The 17,989-nt window shown below is 42.3% G+C and overlaps 1 pseudogene; it reads left to right on the top strand.

Moving 5' to 3' along the window:
* Positions 1-1,782: 1,782 nt before the first annotated feature.
* Positions 1,783-5,056, top strand: LOC101081044 (annotated as a pseudogene).
* The last annotated feature ends 12,933 nt before the right edge of the window (positions 5,057-17,989 follow it).

The following is a 17,989-nucleotide window of genomic DNA, read 5'->3' as shown; positions in this document are numbered from 1 at the left end:
AATGATAATAAATGCGGATGCTGCAGACTGAGGTTTTATGTGAAGTTTGCCTTTCCCACATTTGTACCTCCAACAAATTGATTCGGTACCCAGTTCCAGTCATCATCTTATTTCAAATTCGGTTACCTAGGAAACAGAGGGCACACTGCTGGGACAGTCTGCCTGTGTCCTGTGCCGACTGAAGCTATTAAAGCCCATCAACTTGGCCTCCGAGAAGCACTGAACATGGACAATTTCTACTTCCAGCCAGGTTCTTATTTATTTATTTTACTGCCCTGGCAGCAAAATGAGTTATTGAACCATTCAGTCTATCGATTGGGATAGCTTTTCCCCTTGAGTCCCTCAGATGCCCGAAGCCCTTGGGACCTGGTGGCAGCCCAGGAGACTTTTGTTGATGGTGAGTCCTCACAGGGGAAGCCAGGCAAACATTCACCTTCAATTTCATGGAGACAAGGGTCTGGGCTGCAATGAGGCATGGCACCACCATATCAAGGTTCTTACTATCTTTGAACATACGGACAAACACACATGCACACAAAACTTTGCATGTAATTTAATGGAGGAACTAGACTCCCAGGCTAAATATTTTTATCTAAATTTATTCTTCTGGGGATGAGTTTTCTTAGTTTTGAAAAAAGTAAATAAGCTTTTGATATGTCCAAGATCCAACAATCCTAGGGACTATCTGACCCCAAGGGAAATTGTATTTCATTGTGCATCCTGGGAGATCTCTCAGTCCATTTATATTTGTTCTAAATATAGCAAACATGATGGAAATCATACTTCTGTTTTTGTACAACCTGAGGACAAAGAATGGTTTTATACATTTTTAAGTGTAAAATGTAAAAAAAGACTACATTTACATTTTGGGGGTGGGAACAGTTGTTCAAGGAGTTGAGGGTATTGATTGCTTCTTGGTCTGAAAAGCCTAAAATATTTACTACCTAGACCTTTATAGAAAAAGTTTGCCAGCTGCCAGCACCACTTGACTTTTTCCCCTGTGATAGCTCTTCCCTCACTGGCTGAGGACCCAATGTGGATGCTGTGCCAACTTCCAAGTATGTCACTCCCAATTAGACATTCAGGGACCAGGGAAATGACCATTGGGACAGAGTTTATGGACCCAGTGGGCCCATTGTGAGCTGGGCCTAGGCCAGGGCTCCATTTGTTACCCAGCCCCCTTATGTTCCTCAGTTAAGGTAGGCAGGCATGACATTGCTTTATGGCTTTACGATGTCAACAATGTCCTCAGAATATTTGGGTATTTGCTTTCTCCAGTGTACAGTAATCCAAGTAAATGACTTTATGTTCCATTAGGGAAGACATGAGGAATCATTACCATGTATACTTTCCATGATTGCAAGGCCTACCTGCCTGTCTTCTCCCTCCCTCCCTCCCTTCCTCCTTCCCTTCCCTTCCTTTTTTCTGAGGATGGAGACTCTTCTTAAGTCTGTAGGTTCTGGATCAGGTTTGGGAACTGAGCAAAACTGGGGCACTGCCTAGCTCATCCATTCTTGATTTCTTGGATTGCACAATAGAATGCCATCCTTGCTGGATGCCCATCTATTTTACCCCTAGGGGCCCTGAGGTTTTTAAATTTTTAAATTTTTTAAAATAAAGTTTATTTATTTTTGAGAGAGGGAGAGAGAGAGAGAGAGAGCAAGCGAGCATGCAAGCAGGGGAGGGGCAGAGAGAGAGGGAGACAGAGAATCTCAAGCAGGCTCTGCACCGCCAGCACAGAGCCTGATGTGGGGCTTGAACTCATGAATTGAGAGATCATGACCTAAGCCAAAATCAGGAGTTGGACGCTTAACCAACTGAGCCACCCAGGCGCCCCTAAGGGCCCTGAGTTCTAGTGACTATTTGTTTCCTCCCTGGGGGTCAAGCTCTGTGGCTGCCCCTCTGACCTGGACACTATGATAATTGCCTTCACCTGGCTCCTGGTGGTGATATGCTATCACGTGATCTTTCTTGTTCCAGAGTCTTTTCACCCCACTATCCTGTTGTTGGCAAGCTCAATTCTGTGGCAGCATCTCCTACAGAGCCATCACTGAGTCCCTGAGGGAAGTTGGAGCCTGTCTCACATGTGTCTTCCTTAGTGCCCTGGGAACAAGGGCATCCCCTGGACATCCCCTGGACCCTCCTTCGGAGCATATTCCTCTGCTGTGTTTTCCAACCTGATACAGTATATCCACTTGAGTGTGCACATTTCTCTCAACAGTCTCCACCATATGCCACCAAAATGCTGGCAATTCTACCTTACTTCGTGCAGCGGTTACTTTTCCATTACAAGCATGTCCGCACTGTCTCCTGGGGCTGTCCCCTGGGTGCTCCATCTGGAATCCTGGGGGAGTGCTTCCAAACCTATAGCATTTCCACTATCATACCTTGTGTTCTGCCCCCCTTGCTCCGACACACAGTCCGGCCCCCACACACGTGCCTAGGCTGCTGCTTCAGCTGGCTGGGTCCTGCTGCTCCTGTGAGATATTGTTCCTTTCCTCCTTCCCAGACCCAGAATGACCCTAGCTGGGCTGTGTTGTGCCTTAGCCCTATTAGCTCTAGTGTAGGCTTATGCCAGAAGTGGAGGTGGGTGGGACCCCAAGAGGAGCATGTGTTTTATGGAGGAGAGGCCTGTGCACCTACCTATAGCCAGGCTTCAAACATGGGGCTGGGTTAAGGGAGCTCTCTGCAAGCTCCAGGGCACAAGCATATTTGGGCCTTTCAACCCCCGTGTCCTCACCTTGGGTATTGAGATCCCCTTTTTTTTTTCCAGGGCCTGGCCTTGGAGCAACAGGTGTGATGTGTTTGAAAGAGTGGTCTCTCTCAAACTCTGCTGCCCTGTGGATTCAATTCCTTGCCTTGTCTTCAGTCTCCCAGCACAGAGACAAGAGCCTCCCTCTATGCTTCCAAGAAGGCCCTCTGGCTTTCCAGCCTAGATTTCATTGCTGATTAGTTGCTCCCGGCTTTTCTTTCTCTTTTTCCAGAAGTCTAGCAAATTCAGCAGTAGCTACACAATTCTGTTGTTCTTATAGCAATGATTTCCCTCATATTTCTCAAATGCTTGATGCCTCCCCTACCACAGATATGCTGTCCCATTTCACCCCTGGTGAAAGTTCTAGCAATTGTCCTTCTGTTTTATGCCGTGGGCTCTGGACTCCACCTCCACCAGTGATAGAGAGTTTTCATCCTCAGCTGGGTGGCAGATGATCTTGTTCCAATATCTCATTATAGTGTCTCCTTTCTTGAACCACTCCTGATACCTACCAACTGTCACAGGCTGGGTTCACTGGGAAGCTGACTCTGAGATAAAGCTTATTGTGCAGGATGTTTATTAGGGAGAAACCACATTCATGGAAGGGAGAGGACAGAAGCAGGACTGGGCAGAGAGAGGTGTCAAGCTGTGATACAGTGCTAAGATCTTTGGTGACTCCTTGTGGACTATGAAGCAGAGTGACACTTTAGAGTTGCCCCAAATGGAGTCTTTTGTGACCCTCCATCATTGGGTGTGAGCTGCTACGAAAGAGTGGCTCACCTTGGGAAAGTGGCTTTTTCCAGCATTAGCACTTTGGCCTTTGCACACGGTCTTGTGTTAACACTTCTGGTAGCTGGGGGAAGAAATGTTGTTTCTGAAGGGGATCTGAGCAGGACATCACAGTGTCCACTCCATGTATGTCAGGTTATCTGGCCCCCTATCCCAGTTTCTCTGCTGAACAACTGTGGCCTTGGATAGATCTCTTAATCTCCATAACCTTCAAGTTTCCTTAAGTTAAAAAAAAAAAAAAGGTGAAAACCAACATATGCCCATTTTAGAAAAGCAAGCAAAATACACTCAGGTAAAAAAGTAGTCACTTGTAGGTCCACCACTCAGAAATAGACATTTCCACCCTGCAATGTGTTTCCCGCCTTTTTGCTCCATATTTTTAACAGAGTTGTAACTGCACAATGTTCAATTTTGTATTCTTGTTTTCATTTAACATTATATATGAGTGTTATCACAAACTCTTTGTAAACACTAATTGCTAAATTATTGTTTCCAGTTGTAAGCATAATAACTATTCATAATAACAATTTTTAGAAAAAGCACACACATCTCTTCCTTTAGAAATAACAGTAATTAAAAAGAAATAAGAGTGCAGCATGAACATGGGGAAGCAAAGGAAGGCAAGAAAGTACATGACCGTGAAGTAAATGCTTAGTCTCAGATATCAGAGGCTTCAACAGAAAGATAAAAGCCTAAAGAAAAAGAAAAGAAAGGTTCCAGTGCACTCAAGGAAAGAGAAGTTGCCCAACACCATCCTGCGTATTCTTTTAATATGATATAGCTGGGCCCATCTTATGACATTCTGGTTGATACCAACTTTATCAACTTGTCTATTAAAGGCAAACTTGACTTAGTACAGTCAAAGATGGACTACCTGTATGCCAAATGTATAACTGACTGTTAAATGGCTGAAGTTGAGAATTTGGGTCAAGAGTATCCAGTGGCTCTAAGGATTCCCGAGAATCCTAGGTTTGAATGATTACCAAGCACAAAGGAACCCATGAGGATAACTACTTAATATAGAGAGTAACTCAGCACAACCGTTACATTGTGGCCACAGTTGATTGGTGGGGGGAGCTTAAAGGAAGGATATGGAAGATCCCTGGAGTTCCCATTATGTACATTTCTTTTTTATTTTTTTAAAGTTTTTAAAATTTATTTTGAGATAGTGTGTGCATGAGTGGGGGAGGGGCAGAGAGAGAGAGAGCAGAGAGAGAGTCCCAAGCAGGCTCTGCACTGCCAGCATGGAGCCCCATGGGGGGATCAAACTCCTGAACTATGAGATCATGACCTGAGCTGAAGTCAGACGCTTAACACACTGAGCCATCCAGGTGCCCCGCATCACGTACATTTCTAACCATAGGTACAACACTGAGTGGATGCCAGGTGATTATGGAGCCCCTCAGTTCCAATTCTTTTTTTAAAATTTTTTTTTAGTGTTTATTTATTTTTGAGAGAGAGAGAGTGTGTGTGAGCAGTGGAGGGGCAGAGAGAGAGGGAGACACAGAATCTGAAGCAGGCTCCAGGCTCAGAGCTATCAGCACAGAGCCCATTGTGGGGCTCAAACTCATGAACTGTAAGATCACGATCTAAACGAAATTGGACACTTAACCAACTGAGCCACCCAGACGTGCCCCTCGCCGCCCCCCGCCAAGCTCAGTTCCAATTCTTAAGAGTTCCTCTGCCTTCCTTTACCACCATTTTCTGTCCCCAGTTCATATAGCACTATGCTATAGAATGAATTATTCTTTTTACCCATGCGCTCTCTTATAAGCTGAGTATGATTAAATATACTCACTTTTTGTTGTTTTTAAATCGATATCTTGTGGTGTGTTTTTTTTGTTTTAGAGAGACAGAGAGTGCAGGAGCAGGGGAGGTGCAGAGGGAGGAAAAGAGAATCTTAAGCAGGCTCCATGCACAGCACTGAGCCTGATGTGGGGCTCTATCCTACAACCCTGGGATCATGACCTGAACTGAAATCAAGAGTCAACCAAATGAGCCACCCAGGCACCCTGAAATTGATATTTTGTATCATTTTGAATTTAGTTGCATCTTTTTATACATCAGATGATTGCTCACATAAAAATAAAAAAGAATCATAATTAAGTTTTTGTTACATAACTCCTTTGTTTTTGTGTTTTGTGTGTTTATAAATAATATTGGGGAATTTTTTCTATATTTTCTTATTTGGAGGATGTCTAACACCAATATCCAATTCTTCAGACACCAATCGGGTGTCCTACAATTCAACACAATTCTGACCTCCTCTGTCTCCAGGGTCAGCATCAGACTCCACAGGAGTTCAGCCCACAGGACCACCCCCAGCCCAGAGGCCAAATGGCCACCCATACTTCTAACCAAATGTCCATAAAACAAGCGTTCTCACAACCCCCTCTCCAGGTTGGATAATTTGCTAGAATGGGTCACAGAACACAGGAAGACACTTTACTTAAACCAGTTTATTCTAAAGGATACAAATGAACAGCCAGATGAGGAGGTGCATAGGACAATGTTTGAAGGATGCTGAGTTCAGGAGCTTCTGTCCCAGTAAAGAAGGGGTGTACCACCGTCCCAGCACATGGATGTGTTTTCCAATTCAGAAGCTCATCACATCTCATTGTTCATGAGGTTTTTTTTTAATTTTTTTTAATGTTTATTTATTATTGAGAGACAGAGAGAGGCAGAGCGTGAGCAGGGGAGGGGCAGAGAGAGAGGGAGACAGAATCTGAAGCAGGCTCCAGGCTCTGAGCTGTCAGCACAGAGCTCGACGTGGGGCTCGAACTCACAAACTGTGAGATCATGACCTGAGCTGAAGTCGGACGCTCAACCAACTGAGCCACCCAGGTGCCCCCCATTGTTCATGAGTTTTTATAGAGATCAGTTTGCAGCCCCACCCCCCCTTCCAATAAACTCAGGTGTAACCAAAGGGGCTCCTAATGAATAACAAAAGACAGTCCTATCATTGGGGAAATTCCAAGGGATTTTAGAAGCTCTGTGCCAGGAACTGGGGACAAAGACCAAATATATTTCTTACTACACCATACTTTTAAATCTGTTTTTCTGTTCATCCTGAACATCCCTACTATTTGTCTCCACCATCTTTTCAATACCTGCATCGTATTCTACTGCACCTATATAAAGCATAACTTAACAAATCTCCTTTTTGAATATTTTTTCTAATATAAATAATCTCCTGAAGAAGATTTTTACATGTAGATCTTTGTGTTCATCTTTAATCATTCCCTTGGTATAAAATCTTGGGAGGGGCGCCTGGGTGGCGCAGTCGGTTAAGCCTCCGACTTCAGCCAGGTCACGATCTCGCGGTACGTGAGTTCGAGCCCCGCATCGGGCTCTGGGCTGATGGCTCGGAGCCTGGAGCCTGTTTCCGATTCTGTGTCTCCCTCTCTCTCTGCCCCTCCCCCGTTCATGCTCTGTCTCTCTCTGTCCCAAAAATAAATAAACGTTGAAAAAAAAATTTTAAAAATCTTGGGAGTAAAATGATCAGGCAAAGTCTATGAACATTAAGTTATTTGATATATATTGCCAAATTACCTTCTCGACAAGCTGGATTCATTGACTCCCTGTTAGAAGTGCATGCAGACACTCTGTGGGCAATTGTAATGCACCCATCAGGTTGGTCCTAGAGATGCAGATTGTGGTGCCTGCCCATGCCTGGAGTCCCTTATAAGGGAGACTGCTCACCCATAGTCTGTTTTGGAGATACAACCTGCATAATTGTGTTTCTATAATGTAAAAACCCACCCTCCTTGGCGACTGCTCACCCACAGCAGGCAGTCCACAGGCTTATCAGCAGCCTACCGGAAGGCCTGGGGCTTAGAGGCTCATGCCTAATAGGGTGATGGCTATTTGCTCAACTGGCCAACTTCTCTCTTTTAGAAGTGCTAGATGGAAACAGAGATTCTGTCATTTACCAATGACAGCTAAAGTATAAATGAAAGATGCAATAGTGTCATCACGGGCCAAGGCAAGTTAAAGTCATAAAAGGAATAAAAAAACATGAATAACATAAATAAACAGGAACTAGGACACATAGCAGAAGCTGTGAGCTGGGGAGAAGAGATTCCAGGTGACAGACGAGGAAGTTGCTCTTGTTGAGGAACTTGGGAATGGAACAGAGGAGGGGAGAGTAGCAAGAACTCATAAGTGACACAACCATACAGTGAAGATCCTTGACCTCATCCTCTTAAAGCCCCAGAAACTTGGAACCAATTCCTGTTCTCCTGGGGCCTGGCCAAATCCCAGCTCCTGGTATGTGCTTATCATATCATACCTGTTGTCCCAAGGACATTTTTGGATAGCTCCTCTGTCACTACTGGCTTGAGCTTATCTTAGAGCCCAGAGAGCCTAAGATAGCATGAATGATTCATAGACATCATTATTTTCTTACCTATAACTCTCTTAGGGTTCCTCAGTTGCCTGCTTTTTGTCATTGTTATTGACCATTATAAATGAGGCTATGGTAAACATTTTTGTGCATGGAACTGAGTGCATGCACGTGTGTGTGTGTGTGTGTGTGTGTGTGTGTGTGTAGCATCCTTCCCTTCATCAAGTTTACCACATCAAGAAATTCTTCATCAAAGGGCAAAAACACTGATTTTCTTTTATCAATAAAACAAGAGTTATTGTGAGACATTGGGAAAATTGGATGTGTCCATCTCTAAAACCTCTCAAATTTCTTACAGATCTGTTCTCTTCAGTTCCCTTCCAGAAGCTTGAAGGTCTCAAGTATTCTCATTCAATCTCCTACTGAGCCGAGAAAAAAAAAGAACCCCATCTCAGACAAAACATTGTTCTGGACCATGTTGCACGATGATTTCCCTATCTCAGTCCACAAGTGTATTCTCCTATCATCAAATAGCTTCTCAACTTTACCAGTTAAATAACTTCCCTGGTTGGAATGGAACAGAATTGGGCAGAAGACTTTACTATATTTACATGTATATGCATCTGTAGATCTTCATATACTCCTATACCTATTTCTATGTCTGTGATTGTGTATGTAGTTAAAGAAGTGGATATTTCACATTTGTAAAAAGGGAGAGAGAGGGGTGACTGAGTGTCTCAGTTGGTTAAGCATTGGATTCTTGATTTCAGCTCAGGTCATGATATCATGATTTGTAGGATCAAGCTCTGCATCAGGCTCCCTGCTGACAGTGAAGAGCTTGAATGAAAGTCTCTCTCCTATTGTCTCTCTGCTCCTCCCCTGCTTGCTCTCGAAAGAAAGAAAGAAAGAAAGAAAGAAAGAAAGAAAGAAAGGAAGAAAGAAATAGAAATAATGGATTTTAGAGTAAAAATGATAAAATTGGCAAAATTAAAAAATAAATAAATTGAAAAGGGAGAGAGAAAGAGAGAGAGAAAGAGAGAGAATAAATACTTATTTATTTATTTTCAGAGAGAGAGAGAGAGAGAGAGAGAGCAGAGGAGGGGCAGAGAGAGAGGAGAGAGTTCCGAGCAGGCTCTGCAATGTTAGCACAGAGCCTGATATAGGGCTTGAACTCACAAATTGTGAGATTGTGACCTGAGTTGAAACCAAGAATTGGACGCTCAACTGACAGAGCCAGTCAGGAGCCCCGAGAGAGAGAGAATAAAGAAGGAAGGAAGCAAAGAAACAAGGAAGGAACGAAGAATACAGAGATGCCCGGGTCTGTTGGTTCTTGGCATCTCAATGACCATCCTGATCCCCTCTAAATTACAATGATTAATTTCGACGAGTTTTCTATCTCTGAAAGGATCAAGGGAGCCTAATTTATGGCATGGCAGTGAACAAACTGCTCCTAGAGAGTCTGTTTGCATGATGCTCCCTGTTTGCATATAATATGTTCCTGTTGTTCTCTGAGAGTGTAACAACTCTTTTCTTACATTGTTCCTTTCCTAGAGATTGAAAAATCATAAGGTCTCCAACTACATTTGCTTTTTATATGTAATCTTTTCATAATAGTCTCCAATATTGTTCTTTTCCTTCATAATTGAACAAAGAATCAATCAGATTAAGTATAATTGGTTTCTGACTGAAGATTAGGATTCAGTACTTTTGTATCTTGCAACGATTTGTATCTTTACGTAAATCTGTTAAATTTAGGAAGCCAGCAATTATGATTTTTCCATAGTCCGCCAGGTTTAGAAAAGAAGAAGGTCCAAATACAATAAAACTGCCCCGCAAAGTTCACCACTACCTAAAGATGCCAACACGTCAGAAGTTGAACGGGTAGGTGGTACCACAGGACACATCATCTCAGAGTGTTTGTTCACCAGCTGACATGCAGAAATTAAAAAACTCTGAGTCCTACAGGCTATATAGGGTGTTGATGTCTGTGTGGATTGTATGAAATTAGATTGCATACCAGTTAGGGACAGAGAGCAACAGCCTCCTAATAACTGATACTTGTATTCAGCATGTTTTGGGCTAGACTTTTTTAGGTCTTAAAAAAATCTAAGAAAGCCAGGAAATTGATATATTTATTTATATATAATATATATACCTTTGCTTTTCAAAAAATACCAAAAAACAAAAACCCTTCTTACCTGTTGGGATGAGCACTGGGTGTTGTATGGAAACAAATTTGACAATAAATTATATTTAATTTTTAAAAACCCTTCTTTGTAAAAAAGTAAATGCCTCTTGGGGTGCCTGGTGGCTTAGTCAGTTAAGTGTCCAACTCTTGGTTTCAGCTCAGGTTATGATCTCGCAATTTGTGGGATCTAGTCCTACGTTGGGCTCTTCACTGACAACATGGAGCCTGCTTGGGATTCTCTCTCTCCCTCCCCTTCCCCTGCTCATGCTCTCTCTCTTTCAAAATAAATAAAAAACCTTAAAATATATATTTAAAAAAGTAAATTCCTCTCAGAGTGCTCTAGGTTAAAAAACATACAAGCGCAAAGTACAAATTAAATGTTCTTTCCCACCTGCCACCCTCTGTAAGTCTTTTCAAGGCTACCAGTTCATAAATCCTTTGTTGTGCAGGTCTGTCCCTCATTCACAGCATCTACTCTGGGACATTTGCACAGTTTCTTCTTGCCTCTTCTGTTTAAGCCTTGTTATAATTTCTCCAAAAAGAGGTGTTAATGGTTTGCACCCTTGATGCCACCCTAGAAGAACTGCCTGCCTTACTTCCTCTGTACAGAGCCTTCCTCTGTCTCCCAAGCAGAGGTCCCCACCATATCATACCATTTCTCTGCTAAATGGTCCTTGTGACTTCTGGAAAACAAAGACACAAACATCTCTGTTGATGCCATTAGCTCCTATCTCAGTCACTTCCTCCTGGTGTGGGGCCCCTCAAAGATGATGCATTCATTTTTATAAAGCATCAGACATTTTCCCTTGAGGCATTTTTGAAAACCACTAAGGAAAACAGTTTCTGCTGTGAATACTGCAGTATGGACCTCCCCGAGCTGCTCATTCTCACCAGGCAGGAGGCAGGCGTGGCAGCAGAGAATAGGTCAAATAGTTTGCTCATCAGCTGATCAACAGTAGCAAAAGTGGGTCCACAATAGAGCTTCATGTCTTAGCCTGGTGACTTGCATGGGTTTATTTTGTCACTGTGGTATCTGCATTTTATTATAAGCGCTACTTATTATAATTCTCCACTGAGTGGAGAATCTTGAGATATTTTTTGTATTATGTGATGCAGAAAGGATTCGCTTCTCTCTGTTTAATGGAGCAAAGAGGAGCGAATTGCTCTTGGTGGCTGACAAAGATCATAGCAAAAGAAGGATTTAGTTTGTGAATAAAGATGGACAAGATTCTGTAAGACAGAGTTGTCTGAAATGTATTGGTTGTCTGATCCCTAGTTGCTTACAAACACGATCACACTGGCATCCTTGGCATGAAATGGTGTGGCGTAGTGTGTGGATCGGATCAGTCAGCAACCAGCCCCTTCCTCCTGTGTTTCTCTGCTCTGCACAGCCATAAGGCTGAAACTACATTGCATATTCCTTGCAGCTAGGGTTTGGGAGGTGAATTGAGTCCTCCCACTTAGATGTTGTTTAGTTCTCTATTGCTAAGTAACAGATTAGTCCAAAACCTAGCTGCTTAATACAGTGAACATTTATTCTCTTTCCTAGTTCTGAGGGTCAGGAGTCTGGGAGCAGCTTAACTGGGTGGTTCTGGCTCTGGGTCTCTTATAAAGCCTAGAAGTCTACTGGGACTGTTGTCTCAGAAGCTGGAGGGGCTGCTTCCTTGCTCACTCACATGGTTGTTGGTAAGAGGCCTCAGTGTCTCACCCTATGGGCTTTGCTACAAGACTGCAAGAATGTCCTAAAGACAAGGCAACTCTGGTTTCCCCCAGAGTAAGGGATCTGAGAAAGGAAGAGAACAAGGGATAGAAGTCATATGATAGACATCAGAGCGTCATCTACAACCCAGTCTTGGAAGTGATGCACCATCACTCCTGCTGGGTTCTATTAACCACACAAACCACTGCTGGTACAATGGTGGAGGGACTCCACCAGGAGGTGAACCCCAGGAGGCAGGGATCATTGGGGGCCATCCTGGAGGTAGGCTACCATAGACGCAGGCTAAGAGGCAGGAATGAGGTGGGAGCCATTTTCTTGCTTCCATGGCTGCTTTTGCTCACAAGTAGGGTAATAGGGAGGGATTTGGGGCAGCATGTCCAGCTTAATCTTCATGGATGTTGAAAGGCATTCTGGTGGCTGTCGTGGCCCAAATCAGCCATGTCCAGTCCCCAGGTTCCTGATGGTGGCAGCATAGCCTCTTGGTCTTTGCATCTCAGCTCAGTAGCTGTGTGCTCTTAAACCCAGTTCCCAAGGCCGTCTCTTGAGGACATGCTGGCAGCCATTCCTCCAGCCCTTCCAATGTATTACACTCCCTAAAATATAGCTGCTGTAAATTCCTAGTCCTGGAACTTGACCATAACTGACACAGACAAGGATCACTCCTCCAGGTAATAATGACAAACGTAATTGTGCCAGGGCATGTTCCACGCATGTTACATTCACTCATCAAATTTTACAGGTAACAAAAAGTAGAGCTGGATTTCAGGGCCCAAACTCTTAACCTTGTGTCACACTGGGGCCACTCATAGGACCACATTTCATACAGTCTTCTCTTAGAAGGTTGGCAGTGGCTAAAAGGATATGGGTGTCTGCTCACAAAGGCTGACAAGGTCTTGGGTTTCTTCATATAATCTTTTCTTTTATTATTATTTTTATGAGACATCTGGAAGGTAATAATTCACTGTCAAGAATATCAAGCTCCAGGCAAAATATAGGACGAGGCTAATAGCCAAGACCAATGAGTAGAGGCCAACAAAACCATCCTGTCTAATTTCTCCTATGGACACTTAAATAAGACCCCCAATGTTAGGGAGAACATTTTTAATACTTTTTTTAAAAAATTTTTTTTAATGTTTATTTATTTTTGAGACCAAGAGACACAGAGCATGAACAGGGGAGGGGCAGAGAGAGAGGGAGACACAGAATCTGAAACAGGTTCCAGGCTCTGAGCTGTCAGCACAAAGCCCGACGCGGGGCTTGAACCCACGGACCGTGAGATCATGACCTGAGCCAAAGTCGGACGCTTAACCAACCAAGCCACCCAGGCGCCCCTATACTTATTGAAAAATTTTACCCCAAACCCAATTTTGTTCAGGCACTGCACTGTAAAAAGACCGACTCCTACTCTACACAAAACATTACTATCTATCTATACAGTGATGACCATGAACTCATGAAGAAACTGAGTTGCTCATATAGCTTTCATTAGGAGAATTGCAAGACCTCTATTGAATCCTAGCTGGCACACGGCATTATGTCATTCTTGAGATACAGGGTTCTACTTATGTATTCATTCAACAAGTGTTTCTTGAGCAGATACTCTGCTCTGTACACAAGATATTTAAGTAGAAGGTAAAAACAGTGATGAGCGAGGTCTTTGATGCTACCAGGTCATGAGCTCTTTGTATAATAGCAGAGATATAAACAGTCAAGCCACCTGCTTCGTGCAGTTATCAGCTGTTGGATCAGGTCCCAGGGTCAAGGATCATTTCTCATGAATAGTTCTGAATGGAATGCAGAGTGTGTTCCAGGAAACGTCAATGGGGAAGAATCCCTAAGATGTTTTTACACAAGCAAAGTTAGTCGGTGTTTAAGGCAAGGAAGAGAATTAATATGGTAGCTGTGATAATCAAATCAACCACTTGTTGAGTGCTTCCTGCATGCCAGAAATAAATGCTTTGAAGATATTCTCAAATGTAATCCTCATAACCACCTCACAAAATAGGTTCTGCTAGTGGCCTCATCCTACAAACAGAAAAACAAAGACTGAGAGTGTCAATCATTTGCTTAATGTTATACAGCTGGTTGCTCAAGAAGACAGAATTGAATTCAGGTGGGTCAGGCTCCTCAGGCTATGCTCTTGATCTCCAAATCCTGGCTGGTTGGTCCAGACCATCCAAGTAAATTTTTTAACACCAATTGGCATCATCTCTGTGCTTATCCTGACATCATTGATAAAGTCATTTGCTGTTATCCCTACCCCAGCCTCTGCTTTGAGGAGGCTGGGAAAAACCAACATTTATTTCAGTGCCTCAGAATAAACATAGTAGTTAAAGGATATAGTGATAATTTTTCCTTAATTATTTGGCTTTCCCCATAATAATGTACTTAATTAAGCTGGCTTCTGCACAGCTGCTCAGCTGAGGCTGATAATGGAAACATAAATTGATCTTTCTGGTCTTAGGCTTTCTAAATCAAGTTCATTCATGCCTATCAACAAGGTGCTGTTTTTACCTCTATAGGTGAATTACACTCTATTCATTGAGCAGTGCAGGGATTCTCAAACTATCATGTGCACCTAAATCTTCAAAGCAGATTCCTGGGCCTCATGTCAGATCCACTGAATTGACATCTTTGGGAGAGTGGCCCAGCTATTTGTATTTTAACCAGCATAGCTGAGTCCCACGTGACCCAGTGAGGTAGAACCCTGAGACAGAGAGGCTTTCACTGGCATATGGTTGGAATGCCTAATCAAGCTGACATCATGTTGGAGCACAGTTCTGGGTTCAAATTCTGTTTGTACCATTTAAATGCCTTATTTGGGGGAGCAAGAGGAAGAATGACTGGGGATGAGGTCAGAGAGGCATCTTAGAACAGATGATGTGCAGCTTTGAGGCCCCAGTAAGGACTGAGGAATTTCCTGGGGATGACAAGAAAAGCCATTGAAGGCTTCAGCAGGGATCTGTGATATGACTCATGTTTAAAGATTCCTCTGGATGCTCTGTGGACCATAGACAGTAGAAATTAAGAGTAGAAGCAGGGAGTCTATGGCCAAACTACCCTGAACGCTCTCAAACTCATCTGATCTCAGAAGCTAAACAGGGTCAGGCCTGATTAGTACTTGGATGGGAGTAGTAGCAGGGAGACCAGTTGGGAGGTCGTTCAGTACTCCCAGTGAAAGAAAACAGTATCTTGGACTGTGGTCTTAGTGTCAGAGGTCTTGTGAAGTTGTTGGATTTGGGATCTATTCCAAAAGGACACCTGATACGATTAATTTGATGATATAAGATACAAGATAAAGAAAGATCATGTGATTCTTTTCATGGCACTTATATTGTTCTAAAATAAGAACCTTTATCAGATTGCTTTTGCTGCTGTGACAACTTATCACAAAACAAGCGGGTTAAAACAATCTACTAATAAATGGTTTAAGGTTCTGGAAGGCAGGGGTTCAAAATAAGTCACACTGGGAAAAAGTTGAGGTATAGACTGATTCTTCTGGAAGCCCCAGGGGAGTCTTGTTCAGCTTTTGGAAGCCACTTACATTCTTTGGCTCATAGTTATTTCCTCAATCTTTCAAAGCTCATAACTCAAATTCCCGCTTCCAACATCACATGTCCTATTCTGTCTCTCTGCTTCCATTGTCACACCATCTTCTGTGAGTGTGATCCTCCTTCCCTCCTCTTTTAAAGACCTTAATGACTACATTGGGTCTATCTAAATAACCCAGCACAATCTCATCCTCTCAAGATCCTTAATTTAATCACATCTGCAAAGTTCTTTTGCCATATAAGGTAAAATATTCACAGATTATAGAGATTAGGATGTAGACATTTTGGGGGAGTCAATATGCAATCTACCAGGGGCCCCAAAAATCTAATGGAAGATAGGTAAGTCACTTAACTTCCACCTGCAATGCTTTGAAGTCAGTTGAGCAGGGTAACAGAATAGAAAGTGAATGGTAGGGTACAGGTAGCCAACAGACACATGAAAAGATGCTCAACATCACTAATGCAAATCAAAACTACAATGAGATATTACCTCACACCCATTGGAATAACTAAAATTAAAAAAGACAAGAAATAACAAGTTTTGGTGAGGATGTGGAGAAAAAAGAATCCTCATGCACTGTTGGTAGGAACATAAGGTGGTGCAGCCACTGGGGAGAACAGTATGACATTCCTCAAAAAATTAAAAATAGAAATACCATATGATCCAATAATTCTACCGTTGGGTATTTACCTCCCCCCCTTTAAAAAAAATTCCAAAAACACTAATTCAAAAATATATATGCCCCACTATATTTACTGAAGCATTATTTACAATAGCCAAGATATGGAAGCATCCCAACAGTCCATTGATAGACAAATAGACAGGAAAGATGTGGCATGTATATTCAATGGAATAGTATGTAGCCATGAAAAAGTATGAGATCATGCCATTTGCAACAACATGGATGGACCCAGAGGGTATTGTGCAAAGTGAAATAAGTCAGACTGAAAAAGACAAATGCCACATGATTTCACTCCTATGTAGAATCTAAAAAAACAAACAAATAACAAATAAGTGAGCAAACAAATAAAAAGCAGAATCAGACCTATAAATACAGAGAACAAACTGGTGGTTGTCAGATGGGAGAGAGGGGGAGGGATGGGCAAAATGGGTGAATGGCAGTAGGAGATACAGGCTTCCCATTATGGAATGAATAAGTCATGGGAATCAAAGGCACAGCATAGGGAATATAGTAAATAATACTGTAATACCATCGTACGGTGACAGATGGTAGCTACACTTGTGGTGAACACAGCATAACACATAAACTTGTTGTTTATATAAACTATGTTGTATATCTGAAACTAATGTAACATTGCATGTCAACTATACTCAAATAAAAAGCAACAAATAAAACCCAGGAAAGTGAATGGTAGAGAAGGTAGTTGGGGAGAAACCAGGGGCTTGCTACACTTAATAGGGTGAGGCAATCTCTCTGAGACTGTGGTATTCAAACAGTGATCCCATTAAGAAGAAGGAGAGAGCCATGAAAGTATCTGAGGGAAGAGCACTCAGTGGAAGGACCAGCAAGTATAAAAGGATCCTGAGATGGAAACACACCTGATGTTTTTGAGGAACCCAAAGGCTGGTGTGATTTAGAGAACAGCAAGTGGGCAGGGATAGTAGCTGCAGTTGGAGAAATTTGCAGGAGCCAGATCAGAGACGGTGAAGAGATTGGATTTTAAGGAGAATGCTGGGAGAAAAGCAGTGCGTGGGTTGTGGTAGGCAGTCAATAGAAAGTGATTTCTTTTTGCTTTGTAGTGTATTCTTTTTGTTTTTAAGAATAATGGGAAGCCATGAGAGAGGAATAATGGGAAGCCAACAGAATGTGGTTCACAGAGCCCTCTGGGCTGATGGGACAGATTTGAGAAGAAAAATAGGCTCTTATATCACTTGGGGTTCAGCCAGAAAACAGAGACCACACCCATTATTTGAACAGAAAGAGGTTAACAGACTTAACAACAACAACAACAACAACAGCAACAACAGCAACAACGACAACAACAACAACAAAAGCCTTTTGTATTTACCCACATTTTCCTTTTTGGCACTCTACTTTCTTTTGTGTAGACTCAAGTTTCCATCTTGAATCATGTTTCTTCACCCCAAGAAACTTCTTTTTCTTGCCATGAAACAGCAAAACTTCCTTTACTATTTTTTGTAGTAAGATCTACTGGTGACTGTGTCTCATTGTTCGTCTGAACAATCTTCACTCTGTCTTCATTTTTGAAAAATATTTTCACAAGGAATAGAATTCCAGTTTGGCAGATTTTTCTCTTAGAACTTTAAACATGCCATTGCATTGTCTTCTGATTTGCATGGGATCTGACAAAAAGTCTATTTTAATCCCTGTCTGTGTTACTGTCACTATAAAACTTGTCTTCTTTCGTTTGGCTGCTTTTAAAATTGTCTCTTTTTCATTGTTTTTCAGAAATTTGATTCTGATCTGTTTTGATGTGGGTTTCTTTATGTTTTTCTATTTATTGTGCTTTTTGGGCCTGGCGGTTCGTAGTTTTCATCAAATTTGCAAAAAAAAAAAAAATCAGCTGTTATTCCTTCAGGTATATGTTCTGGCCCCTCCTCTATCTCCTCACCTTCTGGACTCCAGTTATACGTGTTTTATATCACTTGATGTTATCTTAT

The sequence above is a fragment of the Felis catus genome, chromosome B2, assembly GCF_018350175.1.
Source record: "Felis catus isolate Fca126 chromosome B2, F.catus_Fca126_mat1.0, whole genome shotgun sequence".
NCBI lineage: Eukaryota > Metazoa > Chordata > Mammalia > Carnivora > Felidae > Felis > Felis catus.
Note: the sequence above shows the minus strand (reverse complement) of the source record. Positions and strands in the feature narration are given on the sequence as shown.